This window comes from Sceloporus undulatus, chromosome 1 (assembly GCF_019175285.1).
Source record: "Sceloporus undulatus isolate JIND9_A2432 ecotype Alabama chromosome 1, SceUnd_v1.1, whole genome shotgun sequence".
NCBI lineage: Eukaryota > Metazoa > Chordata > Lepidosauria > Squamata > Phrynosomatidae > Sceloporus > Sceloporus undulatus.
In genome coordinates, this window is record NC_056522.1 from 305,542,468 (window position 1) to 305,555,339 (window position 12,872).

The 12,872-nt window shown below is 40.3% G+C and overlaps 1 protein-coding gene across 3 annotated transcripts in view; it reads left to right on the forward strand.

Moving 5' to 3' along the window:
* Positions 1-12,872, forward strand: part of TSPAN18 (tetraspanin 18) — a 249,505-nt gene that overhangs the window by 133,804 nt on the left and 102,829 nt on the right. For 2 of the 3 annotated variants that reach the window (XM_042477706.1, XM_042477721.1), the window contains exon 6: positions 70-184. The exons of the other annotated variant lie outside the window; for it this stretch is intronic. The gene's annotated coding sequence lies outside the window, so the exon portion shown is untranslated. The remainder of the gene's footprint in view (positions 1-69; positions 185-12,872) is intronic. 3 annotated transcript variants of the gene reach the window in all.

Here is a 12,872-nt window from a genome sequence, read left to right on the forward strand (position 1 = left end):
TAAATAAATAAATAAATTCTGGTGTGTTTTTCTCTCCCTCTTCACCCTTTCCCTACTTGTTCTGCACAGGGAAATACATACATAAGAGCCTGTAGGTTGCTGTTGTAGCACTGCTTCAGCTTATGTATTGGAAGAGAACAAATACTGAACTGAAAATTTGCATTGCCCAGCACATAAAACAAAGGTAAGGGATGGTAGCTCAGCTCATGCTTCTACATCTGGGCTTAAGTCTGGTAGTCTGTCCAGTTTCCACTGTGATAATGCATTAGCAGGCTGTATTATTTAAAGTATACTTTCATTTGAAAGGCTTTTCCCTCTTCTGCATGTTCTACAGCAAATAATATAATGTAGTGATTACTGTAAAAAAAAAAAAGAATGGTAACCATTCAGACTAAATTACTATCTCCTAATGCATGACAGTAGCTTATCTGCCTGTGTATTCCCCAGATTTCTTTAGCCCCCTTCCCTGAAAAACTCTCTGTGTAGCAACAGAGCCTGGGAGGAGCAACTCCTCAAAGTCTTCATGTTATATGGTCACTGTGGAGGGAATGGGACAAAAAAATAAAGGGGGGGGTAAATGGGAGAAAGGAAAAAGGTTAAGAGAATGAGAGGAAGGGAGACAGAGAATGGATGAGTGGGTATGAAGATAACTGTGTATATGAATGTATGCCTTTTGGAGCTCCTACAATGAAAAAATAATGCCTACATTATTTCTTCATGGTTTTTTCCCATTGTTTTCTTCCCTGAGCACTTCTTCCGTAGATAATTATAGTATTTTGTTCCCAGTGTGGAAATGTTAACACTCTGATTTTTTACTAAAAGAGTGGTTCAGCAATCTGATGTTTACATATGTGTTCTTATAAATAATGCTTTCAGTGTTAAAACTGTAGGCTGGCCTAATACGTGAGTATATCAAAGGTCTTTGGAGGAAGGACCATATCACCAGATATTAAACAAAAGCATTTTTTTCCTGATTTTCTCTCACTGGATACCCTGAAGCAGCTTCACTTCTGATGAAGGAGTCAAACTTCATTCCTTTCATTTTCACTTTTAATGGAAAGCAGTTTACTGTTCAAGATTGTTGTGCATGCATGTTTTGAGATTGCTCCAAATACATCTGTGCCTGTTTGTATTCTCATCTAAGGCAAATATGTCTTAGAGGGTGCTTTATGAAAGAGGTAGCTGGTAACAGAAATATGAGCCAACACAGGAGGATATATTCAGATAGGCGTAGGGAATTTTGATAGGATAGCATTGATGGGAGCTGCAGTGTGACAGTAGCCTTTCAGATGCTGTCAGAGTCTAGCTGCCATAAGCCTCAGCCAGCATGGGTAGTGGCTAGTGACAGTAGGAGGTGTAGTCTTGTCAAAGGGTTAAAGTCAGCACACTGGAAAATGCTTAGATGTGTGTGTGTCTGACCACAAACATCCAGCACTGGGAAGGACAAGGCTGGTTACACACAGCTGATGCTCATAGGCTCAAGGACACTCTGGTGCCTGTGTGCACTAAACCTGGATGATGAAATATGTGTCTGGATTGCACAGGAGGACACTTTAGAGTGTGGGACAGGAAGTGATTGAGTGTGGGAGACCACATGGTCTGAAGGCTATATAAACTCAAAGGCTTCCAGTAATTACTCGTGGGTTGTAGTAGGAGTTGGTATTCGTGTGATCTGTATTATAGCGTTGGTGATTTGGATAGCACTCTGTAAATAAAGATAGCACTTCGGGAGACTTGGCTTGTCTGGTCGTTAATCAGCTGAAGCCTGGCATCAGTTGCTGAGAGTCCCCGGAGATTCCTGCATCCCTTCAGTTCCTGGAAGACATCCAGTTGCTGTTATCTCTACTGAGGGCTGTGAACCACGTTTCTGAATTTGCCAGTTATACTCTGCTATATGCCAGCATTGGCTATATGGCTCAGATGAGTTGCTGACAAGTCTATCAACACTTAGGAGTTTATCACACTAGCGAGATCCCATGGGAAAACGGGATTTAAACAAGAGTTAAATTAGAGAAAACATGGAAATGCCCAAAGTTTATCACATGACATCGCTGTAAACATGAAATAACGTGAAGTTAAACCGAAGTTAAACCGTAGAAAAATGGCAGCTTTTTCTCTGCCTTAACTTCGGTTTAACTTCGCATTATTTCACTTTAGCAGCAATTCGGTGTGATAAACTGCCCGAATTTGCGGGTTCTGTGTAAATTCAAATTTATTTTAACTCTGGTTTAAAATCCTGGATTCTGGGATCTCGCTAGTGTGATAAAGCTTTTAGAATGGTTCCATCTCCTTGCATTAGATCCTACTGAATCATCCTCTAAGGTGGTAATGGATTTTGCTAGAAATGTCACAGAATAAAATTTCAGATGACCAAGAAGGAACCCTTAAAATTTGTTATATGAGGTGGGGAGAGCATTCTGAAATCAAATAGCATTTGATTATTTGATCTCCACCAAATTAATCACCTTTAGCTTTACTTTGAACACCAACCATGTATGTAAGTCTCTCTCACTAAAGATAATGGAACTTATCAGTGGTTAGCGTTAGGGCAGAGTGGGCTACTGCGGTGGGTCTGGAGGCCAGTTTTCAATCTCTTGAGCACTGAAAAACAAAATAAAACAAAATTAAGTGACTCATTTTGAAAAATAAATATTTCATTAACTGGACATATGACCCATTTAAAAAGTGAATCACGCCAACTGGAGGCATACAGGGTAGTATTTCTTGTGCTAGAAAAGGGCTTGTTTTGGAGTTGGGGGTTCTGGTGGCTTGGGGACTACAGAAATGATCTGAGGGTTTATGTAGTCAATGGAGTGTACTCTGCCCATACTTGCTTTGGATGGATCATGACTGTAGTTCCATGCAAGTTCAAACCATCCTTTCTTCCTTGATATTGCAATACAAAGAACAGAACATCAAGGCAAAATTCAGCAGTATCAGCTGCAAGTGGAATTTTATACAGAGCCTGGAAGGGGAACTGATTCACTATCTGGATCATCCAATATACATGGTTTTAAACACTGTCGAGCCATTGCTTCCACTGCCTATTGGCAAAGACTGTTCAAGTCTTTGAAATATTATGTACTTAGGTTAAGCATTCATAATCAATCCTTATTAAATGTCATAAAAAACATTACTTTTGTTGAGACTTCATCAGGGAAGAAAGAACTGTATATGTCTTAGCATACACATTATGCCATCTGACACCATCCAGCCTCAGGGGAGTGAAAAGGCAGGCCCAACTCCATGAGGCCTAGCCTAAAGTAAGAAGATGAGCCCTCCGTCCAGTCCATCTGCCATGGTTCAGGCCTCAGAGGGAGAGAAGAACCACTGGATTTATTCCCCTTCCCCCTGCTATTCCCTTCTTCTTTTGTGTCATGTATTTTTAGATTGTAAGCCTGAGGGCAGGGAAATGTCTAATTATGAAGATTTTCACACCAGCTCAGAAGCGCTGGTAAAATGTTGCTGGATCATTGAGGAAGTGTGCGTGTGTGTGAAAGCCTGGTGTGATTCCTCAATGTCAGGGATTCATCAGCTCCCTCTAGCATCAGTGAATCATTCCAAGAGAGGGAATTTCCTCTGAACTGAAACTTTGTGTAGCCCTTGGTTCCAGGAACCCTCATGGATACCAAAATCCATGGATGCTCAAGTCCCATTATGTACAATGGCATAGTAAAACAGTATCCCTTATGTAAAATGGAAAGAATCAAGGTTTGCTCTTTAGAATCTTTTGAATATTTTCAAACTGTGGTGGCTGAATCTGTGGATATGGAGGGTTAACTGTAGTATAGTATATATTGGCTGGAATCCTGTTGATTAGTCTCCTCTAGTTGGCACTAACAAGGATGTAGACCATTATATTCTTACACTCCATCCAAAGTGCCTCACAAATTATCTCAGGCTGGTTTCAGTTTAGGTGTTTTGCTAACAAAAGTTACTAGGGAAAAATTAATTCGTATTCTATTTTTTATTAAAGTACATGTATATCATCTTCCATTAACTTAATCTTTATTATTGAACACTTTGGTGTTAGTAGTCCAGATTAAGTAGGTTTAAAAGGGTTTTTACCCAACTTTGAATAGCTGGTCTGCTGGTATAGACTTCTGATTACTTTCTCTAATGACAAACTACCATATATACTCAACTATAAGTCAAGACATTTATGCCCCAAAATTGACCCTAAAATCCTAGGTCAATTTATATATGGGTCAATACATTAATATTGGTTAGCACCACTGTGATGCCTCACTCTTCCCCACTCTTCATGCCTGGAGGCGTGTGTGTGTATGTAAGTGTATCCCAGTCCAATTTGAAAGTCGTCTCTTCCCATCAAAGAAAGACCTCTTTTAGCTCTTCTTTCTCTTCTCAATCCAATTTGAAAGCCTTCTCTGCCCACCAAAGAAATACCCCTTTTAGCTCCACTTCCTTTCTTCCCCAATCCAATGTTAAAACTTCTCCTCCAGCCCTAGGGAAGTTGTGTTTGGTGATCCAGAGAAGTCCATAGAAGGATAAGGAGGGACAGAAGTGGTGTTTTCCCCTTTCCATCCTTTGTTATAGCCCACTACGTTTTACCCTTGACTTATCCATGGGTCATATTAAAATCCATGATTTTACCCTGAAATCTTCCCTCAACTTATACATGAGGTCGACTTGTACACAAATATATACAGTAAGCTAATATGCTAACAACAGCAGATCATATCGCACTTTCTATAACAGTGCTTCTCAGTATTTGGTCTTCCAAATCTTGGACTTCATGTCCCTGAGGCGGGTTACAGATCGCCCATTTGGGGCGGGCTGTACCCGCCCCTTTCCCCGGTGTATCAGGGCTTCAGCTGCCAGAACGGCAGCCGCTGAGGCCCCGATCCGCCGCTTTTCAGGCTGCGGGGAAGCGGCAAAAGGCCCCTTCCCCACAGCCTGGAAAGGGGTGTCCTTGGGGCTTCAAGCCCCAAGGACACCCCGCGGCGGCGGGGAGGAGGAGAAAGGGGCCGCTTGGCCCCTTTCTCCCTTGCTTCGCTGGGCGTAGCCGTCTGAAGGCTGCGCCCAGCGACGCAAAGCGGCGATGCAAACCAGGAAGGAGCTCCGAAACAGAGCTCCTTCCTGGTCTGCGCGAAGGGCGCACTAAGCACCCTGGCGCGGATCGACGACATCACATCCGTGCCACCCCGTATAGAGGCGGTGCGGTCGTGACGTCGTCATGGCGGCCCCTATGTGGAAGGGGAGCCGCCATTTTGTACGGACTCAGTCCGTACTAAGGTTAGGGGGATGCGGAAGCACCGCACCTTCCCAACCCTAGTACGGACTGACTCCATACTTTAATGGCGGTCTGTAACCCGCCTGAGTCCCTATCTGTTGCCCATGCTGCCTAGGACTTCTGGGGAGCTGAAGTCTAAAATATCTGGCAGATCAAAAATTGAGAGCCACTGGTGTCCAGCATTGTGTGTGTGTGTGTGTGTGTGTGTGTGTCTGTAAGTCTCCTGTTGACTTATGGTGACCTATGAACTTCATAAGATTTTCTTATTCAAGAAATATTCAGAGGTGGTTTTGCCAATCCCTTCTTCTGAAATATATTCTATAGCACCTGGTATTAATTGGCAGTCTCCCATCCATGTACTACACTGTTGTTGTTGTTGTTGTTGTTGTTGTTTGCCTTCAAGTCATTTCCAACTTATGGTGACTCTAAAGTGATCCTATTGTGATGCTATTGTGGGGTTTTCCACAATATTATCACAGTAGGGTTGAGAGTGTGTGACTTGGCCAAGTCACACTCTACTTGGCCAAGTTGTAGTATCTCATTCTCAGAGGACAGCAATGGCAGCCTGAACAAATCTTGCCAAGAAAACCCCATGATAGGTTTATGGGGTTGGAAATGACTTGAAGACACACAACAACTAGGTGTATATCAGTTTCCTAAGTACTCTGAAGGTACTAATCCCATTTGATCTTGGAAGCAAAGCATGATTGGGCTTGATTAGTATATGGGAAGATAGCCAGGTAATACTAGGTGTTCTAGTCTAAATTTCAGAGGAATGCAATGGCAAACTGCCTCTCAGTAAGAAAACCAAGCTTAAGTGAGTTTAAGAAAATTGAGCTTAAGAAAACTGAATGAAATTCACAGGGTCAACAGGTGAAATTCACAAGTAAACAGCTGACATAAAGGCACATACTCTACTCTAGCTTTAAGACTGAAATAGACTTTGCTGAATTAAAATAAGCAATAGTACCATCTTGGGTCTATAGAAAAGATGAATTAATGTAAAATAATAAGTCAATTTCGGTAAAGCAGTAAGTAACAGAAAGTGAAATAGCTCAGAAAGTTTTTTAAAAGCAAGTGTAAAAAACCCACTGCAAGCTTTCTGACACAATGCCTTTATGTTGTAAGGACTGAATTTCTTCTTGTGTTAAAATAAGCCAATAGCAGGGTGGATTAGTACAATGACCCAGTGTATCTTTTTGCAACCCCATTTTACATTCTGGCACACTAAAGAAACCAGAATTTTATGCAGCAGTAGCTGCTATTAGAAAGGAATAAAGTAAGTGATGTGCTGAGCAAGAAGGAAAGCAGATTCCTGTTGAAACTACAGTTGAAATAATTAAGAAATGTCTGTGACTCTGCATTTCTCTTTTCACTTAGGCCATTTAAAGATCTCCTACAACTTAAAATAGGATGACAGTAATAAAGATGTGTAGCTGTAGGAAATAGTAGGAGCTGGTCAGCAACAGCAGTATGCATTGTTTCCTGTAAGAGATTTAATGGAGTAAAGTAGAGGCATATAAGGGAGATTAATTTATGGATATGTCTGTGACCATATACAAAAAGAAAAAAGAACAAAAAGGGGAAAATATGAAGACAAAACAAAATTTTAAAAAAATCATCAACACATTATACAATATAGCTAAAAGGCATGCAAATATGTAAATATTTACATGAAGAATTAATAAGGCAAAGCCAACAAATATCGGATTCACCCACCTGTTTGGGTGAAAAGTCCAATTTTAAGCAGAAAATTTTGTCACTAGAAAGTCCACAATTTGACAGCAGTTCCATTATATGAAACCCTTTCCCTACTTCACCAGAACATGCAATAAAACTTGCAAACATGACAACCAAATGCAATTCAACAGCAAATTAATTGCAGAGTAATTGTTCTGCTATGGTTGTTAAAAAAACATACAAATGTCAAACTGTCAACATTAATCTATTATTTGCAGTTGAATAAGACAAGTTCAAAAAAAAATGAGAAAATGCTGGTCAGCTCTTTATTACCAAATCTTTATAAAGAAATTCAACACAAGAAATACTCCATAACTTCTCCTGCAAGGAATATTAATGTCATTATATATGTGATTAAGGGCAGCTGTGGAGGTTTGCAGTTTAATGCAAACCTAAAAAATATAAATTCATATTGCAATTTATAGGGGAAACAAGATTGGTGGTGATTACAGTTTAAAGAAACAAAATGTTTTTTTAAAAAAAACATATGAATCAGTATGATAATATAAAGGTAAAAGAAACAAGTTATTTTAAAAGGTCCCAAATCATATGTGATCTTATACAAACATCCTTACACCTGTTCGTAAACTAATAGAGAAAATGTTAGTTTATAGACCAAAGACTCCATGACCCCAGAAAATGTTTCTGCACAGATCTTTTGGTCTGCTGTTCCGCTAGACTGTGTGAAAGAGAGCAGATGTATCCAAATAGCTGGCAAACAGACTACACAAGAATTTTAAAAGGAAGTTAAATGCTATGCCCTCCACTTGTCCTTCTTTGTTCTTAATCTGCTAGGGGTAGGAGCTCTTACATGGTGCAGTGTGAGGGTTGCCTAATTGTCTGAACACCCCACACTCTTTCACTTAGATACAAGGGGTCTTGCTCTGCCCAGATGGAATTGGCCCATCTTAGGTGTCTTTGCCACTTCCCTTCTCTTTGAAGCCAGGCTCCTGAAGTGTTTGAACAGAGAGCTGAAATCATTAAATGCAGTGACATTTTAACCACAGTTGCCGGTGTTGTCTGAAGCGAGCAATTTCAAAGGCTGAGAAGAACCTAGGGGGTCAAAAAAGGAAATGGATAAATCAATTGGGACTGAGGACTTGTATATTTAAAGTGGTGGCCATGGGGAGGGCTGTTGAGGCAACAGCTGATACAAAAGATGTCTTTAATTTTCTTTTCGTTCCAGCAAAGAGGCATTCATAGATTACAGTATTACTTTACTTCTTTTCTAAAAGGTACATTTACTTAAACTAAAAACATTTACTTATACTGTACTGAAGCATTTGTTAAACTAGAACACCTTAAATGAAAACTTTCTTCTATGATGTGATTGATCTGTGGCTTTGATGTCATGGCTCTGTAGCTTTACTCCTCCCTCCCCTTTCCCACATGGGGAGGTCAAGTGAAGCTGGCTCTACTAATGCTTCAAGGAGCATGGTTCCAGCTAATGTTAGGATTTAGCTGGCTCCTCAAAGCATCTCCTGTGTCAGCTGTACTTTTTCCCTTGGGCAGAGGTGTCAAAAGATAAATAAAGCCAGCATAGCCACAGCTCTGATTCTTTGGCCAGGAACTTGGAGAGAGAAAAGAGATCCTCCCTTGACATCATCCAGTTTGTAGGAGAAATTGTGGGGGTGAGATCTAAGCCTCTACCTACTTCAGTTTTCAGAGATCAAAGATTTAGTTTAGGAGAACAAAGTTCAGAATACAGTGGTACCTCGGGATACGAATTACCCAGCTTACGAATTTTTCGGGATACGAATAAATCCCATAGGGATTTATTGTTTCGGGTTACGAACGTTTTTTCGGGTTACGAAAAAACGCCGGCGCTGTTTTAAATGGAGCCGCGGCAGAGCCGCGGCTTTTTTTCCCATTAGCGCCTATGGCAATTCGGGTTACGAAGGTTTTCGGGTTACGAAATTAGCCGCAGAACGAATTAATTTCGTAACCCGAGGGAGCACTGTAGTTCATTCGCTTGTCATTTTCCCTCTCCTCTCTGTCCTAACACACTCAGATTGGAAGGCCCTGATCTTTCCTTGCAGCAATCTTAATTGTAATTTCAACCAAACTTGGAAAACAGTTATCATTTTATACTTATAAATTTCACAGTTCCCATATTTAGTTCAGTAAATATTATGTTTCTGTGTTCCCACCCTAAGGAAACAGTCCCAGTGTATTCATACTTTTGATTTTTGTAATACAGAATACAGCAATACAGAAATCAAACCAAGTTGTTGTGGGCAGTGTGAGCCACCGCCAGACTGGACAAGAAAGGAGGCACACTTGACCAGCCCATTGCAGTCAAGAGAGAAGATATCTAGGATTGCTATCTTCAGATTTCTCTTTCTAAAATGGGTATTAGTTTGCAATTTATAGGAGTGCAACATATAAATTATGCAAAAACTGTTATTGGGGTTTGTTGGTTGCCAGGACACTGTTCACCAAATAAACCTTTATTTCAGTTCAATCATCAGTATATTATATGAACTATTTACTCTAGATCATTTTCAAACTTTACTGTCATGTTTTTGCTGGCATGCAGGAATAGTTGTAGTTTTTAACACTGCAATATTGTACACTGTTTTGGAATTTTTGAAAAGAAAAGCTGCATAGCAGAGGGAGCCATCAGGCAGACCCAGCAACATCAGGGGCTGCCTGAAGGAAGAGGCCCCTCCCTCCTCAACTGTCATCTCGGCCTCAGAGGGAGCCATCAGGCAGACCCAGCAACATCGGGGACTGCCTGAAGGAAGAGGCCCCTCCCTCCTCAACTGTCATCTCGGCCTCAGAGGGAGCCATCAGGCAGACCCAGCAACATCAGGGACTGCCTGAAGGACGAGACTTCTCCCTCCTTTAATTGTATTTTGTATTATATTACGATTTTACTGTATACCGCAATGATCATCGCGGAATAGCGGTCTATAAATAAAACGTATTATTATAAATAAATAAAGCAAGCAAGTAAGCAAGCTATACATGCTTTTTTGTTGTTGTTGTGCTACTAAATGTACTACAAAATTTGGAAGGAGCTTCTTCCTCTCTCTCCAACTCATTAGAAAATCCTGCAAGTGTTCCATGTTTTGGACACCGCCTCACTTTTTAAATTCAAAAGTGGGTGTGCCTTTCTGTTGTGAAACTGGGAGATCTTGCATTTTGAAGTTTTGCTTGTACGGAACATAAGCATATAATAAAATTTACAACTAGGAAATGCTTATCAGTAAAAGATAAATTATCCTAACATGAAGTGTTAATAAATTGCTTTTATATGTGATGGTGTCCTGTGCAAATTACTTTGACAAGCAAAAACATTCATGCAAAGAATAACAGGGAGTACTGCACAGCCACCATTCATCATGTTGTAGATTCCTGGGACAAGATGTACAGCTGATGTCACTCACAAGAGATAATAAAGGCATAAGATTTCATATTTTGATTGCTGCACAGGTTGCTGTCTTCTTTTGTGAGCTTTAAATACACTGAGTGAGAGATGTAAACTTCTCTCAATTACATTTAAGGTTTCCTGTTATTCTTTTTAGAGGCTTCTTGGGGAATTGCAAAGGAAGGGTTTTGTATGTATCAAAATAAGAGTACCTGGCACACAGGAAGAATGATGCTTAGAAATCAAAATATAAACTAAACTTAAATGTTGATCTTTAAAAATTAGGACGAATTTAGTATCTTAAATGCAGTTACTCTGGTTGATATGGTTTGTGGTTTGTGCTTTGTACTTTGTACTTTTTGGTACTTCTTTGAACCCTGATCAATACAGATAAGCAGCTGTCACATTTTCCTTTATATATTACTAAAAGTTTGGAAAGAGGAGGCAGTATAACCCTTTGCTGGCAAAGCATTTCAAAGGTAGGGAAGGACAAATCTAACATTTTTGGTTTCTCCCACATTCCATTTTTTCCTATAATATCAGATTCATTCCATCTGCAAATTTGGTATGTATGAAATCTTCAGCCATGTGCACTGGACAAATTCACTGTGGTACTGCTTTTTCCAGTATAGAGAGGATATTTTACCTGCCAAGTATTTCTTAAAGTTGAGGAATTTGTCAGAAGAAAGAAGTGACAGCTTTAATAGAAAAACATGGTTGATTACACTGGTATACATAGAAAACCAGATTCTTAAAGAGACATATATTTAAAACAAATAGCAGGAAAGGGATTTTTTTTTGGGGGGGGATCCTAGTGATGTAAAATTTTGCTTATTCTAATATGCAAGAACAAATGATTTCAATTATTTTCTTCTTTATTGGGTGAGATTACAATAATAATAATAATAATAATAATAATAGGTTTTATTTATATACCGCCCAATCCTGGGATCCGAGTGGTTTACAACAGAGGGGATAATAGACAGTTCCATGCCCTCAGCTTACAATCTAAAAGACATAACACAAATGGAGAAGGGAATGGTGAGGGGGGGAGGGAATCAGGTCCGTCATTCTTCTCTCCCTCTGAGGCCTGGACCAAGGCAGATGGACCGGAGGGAGGGCTCTGCTTCTTCAGGCTAGCTCTGGTGGAACTGGGTTGGTAGGTTTGCGTTTCTAGACTTTTGGGGAGATGACTGCATGGAAACCTTGTTATTTGTGCAGAAAATGATGTATTTTGTGCAGAAAGTGGTGTGTTCTGTTCAAAATACAAAATGGGTTATGTGGCTACGATGTCATAACTATGCTTCATCTCCTGATCTGACCTTCTTAAACTTATCTGAAGAGACAGGCATCCATACTGAAGAAATGACTTCTGCAGTGCTGTTGGGTGGGGTGCTGTGGTGCAGTGGTTAAATGCTTGTGCTGCAGCCACAAGGTTGTGAGTTTGATCCTGGGGGCTCCAAGGTCCACTCAGCCTTGCATCCTTCCATAGGTCGCTAAATTGAGTACCCAGCTTGTTGGGGGCAATTAGCTTACACAGGGTGAATCACTTAGGGACTGCTTAATTCATTGATAAGCGGTATAGAAATGTACTTGCCATTGCTAAGTCCAGCTTCTTCCTGCCAGCGGGCTATGGTGTCACAAGCAGAAGCAGAGATCCATACAGAGCCCCATTGCAACTCTTTGTCACACTGTAGCTTATTGGCAAAAGAGGGCTGAAACTTCAGCACTCCACTTACAATTGTAGTACCATTGCAATGAATGCAAATACTCCTAAACACACCTTAGCCAGGCTGAGCAAAGGAGTTCTGTTGTGCTGGTATATGGGAGTGCTGAAGGATGGTATGTCCAGTACCCTTTTGTGAGTGAGCCACAGTGCAAAGAGGGATCCCTGCTTCTGCTTGTTGCACTATGGCTTGCTAGCAAGAGCAGGTTAGACTTCTCATCCTTCAACACTGCATATACCAGTGCCACAGAACTCCCTTGCTTAGTATAGCTGCCTTGCTTTTAAGATAAGTTTGCAGTCATGGGAGTGGAGCTATAATGTCTAGCTGTGAACATGTGAAATGTGTCACAAGTCTGGTTTACAACGTTATAACTGTCTAAGAAGATACCAGCCACTGTTTTCTGTACACAGAATAAGATTTTGCACAAATTCTCTTGTGAACTTTTTTTTGCAAAAAAGTCCCAAAATGTGAATAATACCATAGTGTTCAAAAAAATTCTCAGTAAGCTGTCTAAATTTTAAAAATTCAACTGTGTGAGCCAGTAGCAGTGTAAATTAATAATTGCAAATTTTCTTATCCACATCTTATGTTCTTTCCATTGAAATGTCCAAATTTTGTACATGTTGCTCACAATGTGTTCATCATTTGAAGTGAAGTGGTGATTACTTTGCATCTTGGATTATATGTCCTCCATTTGCCCATCAGATTCCATAAATGATGTTACAGTGTGTGTGTGTGTGTGTGTGTGTGTGTGTGTGTGTGTGTGTGTGTGTGTGTG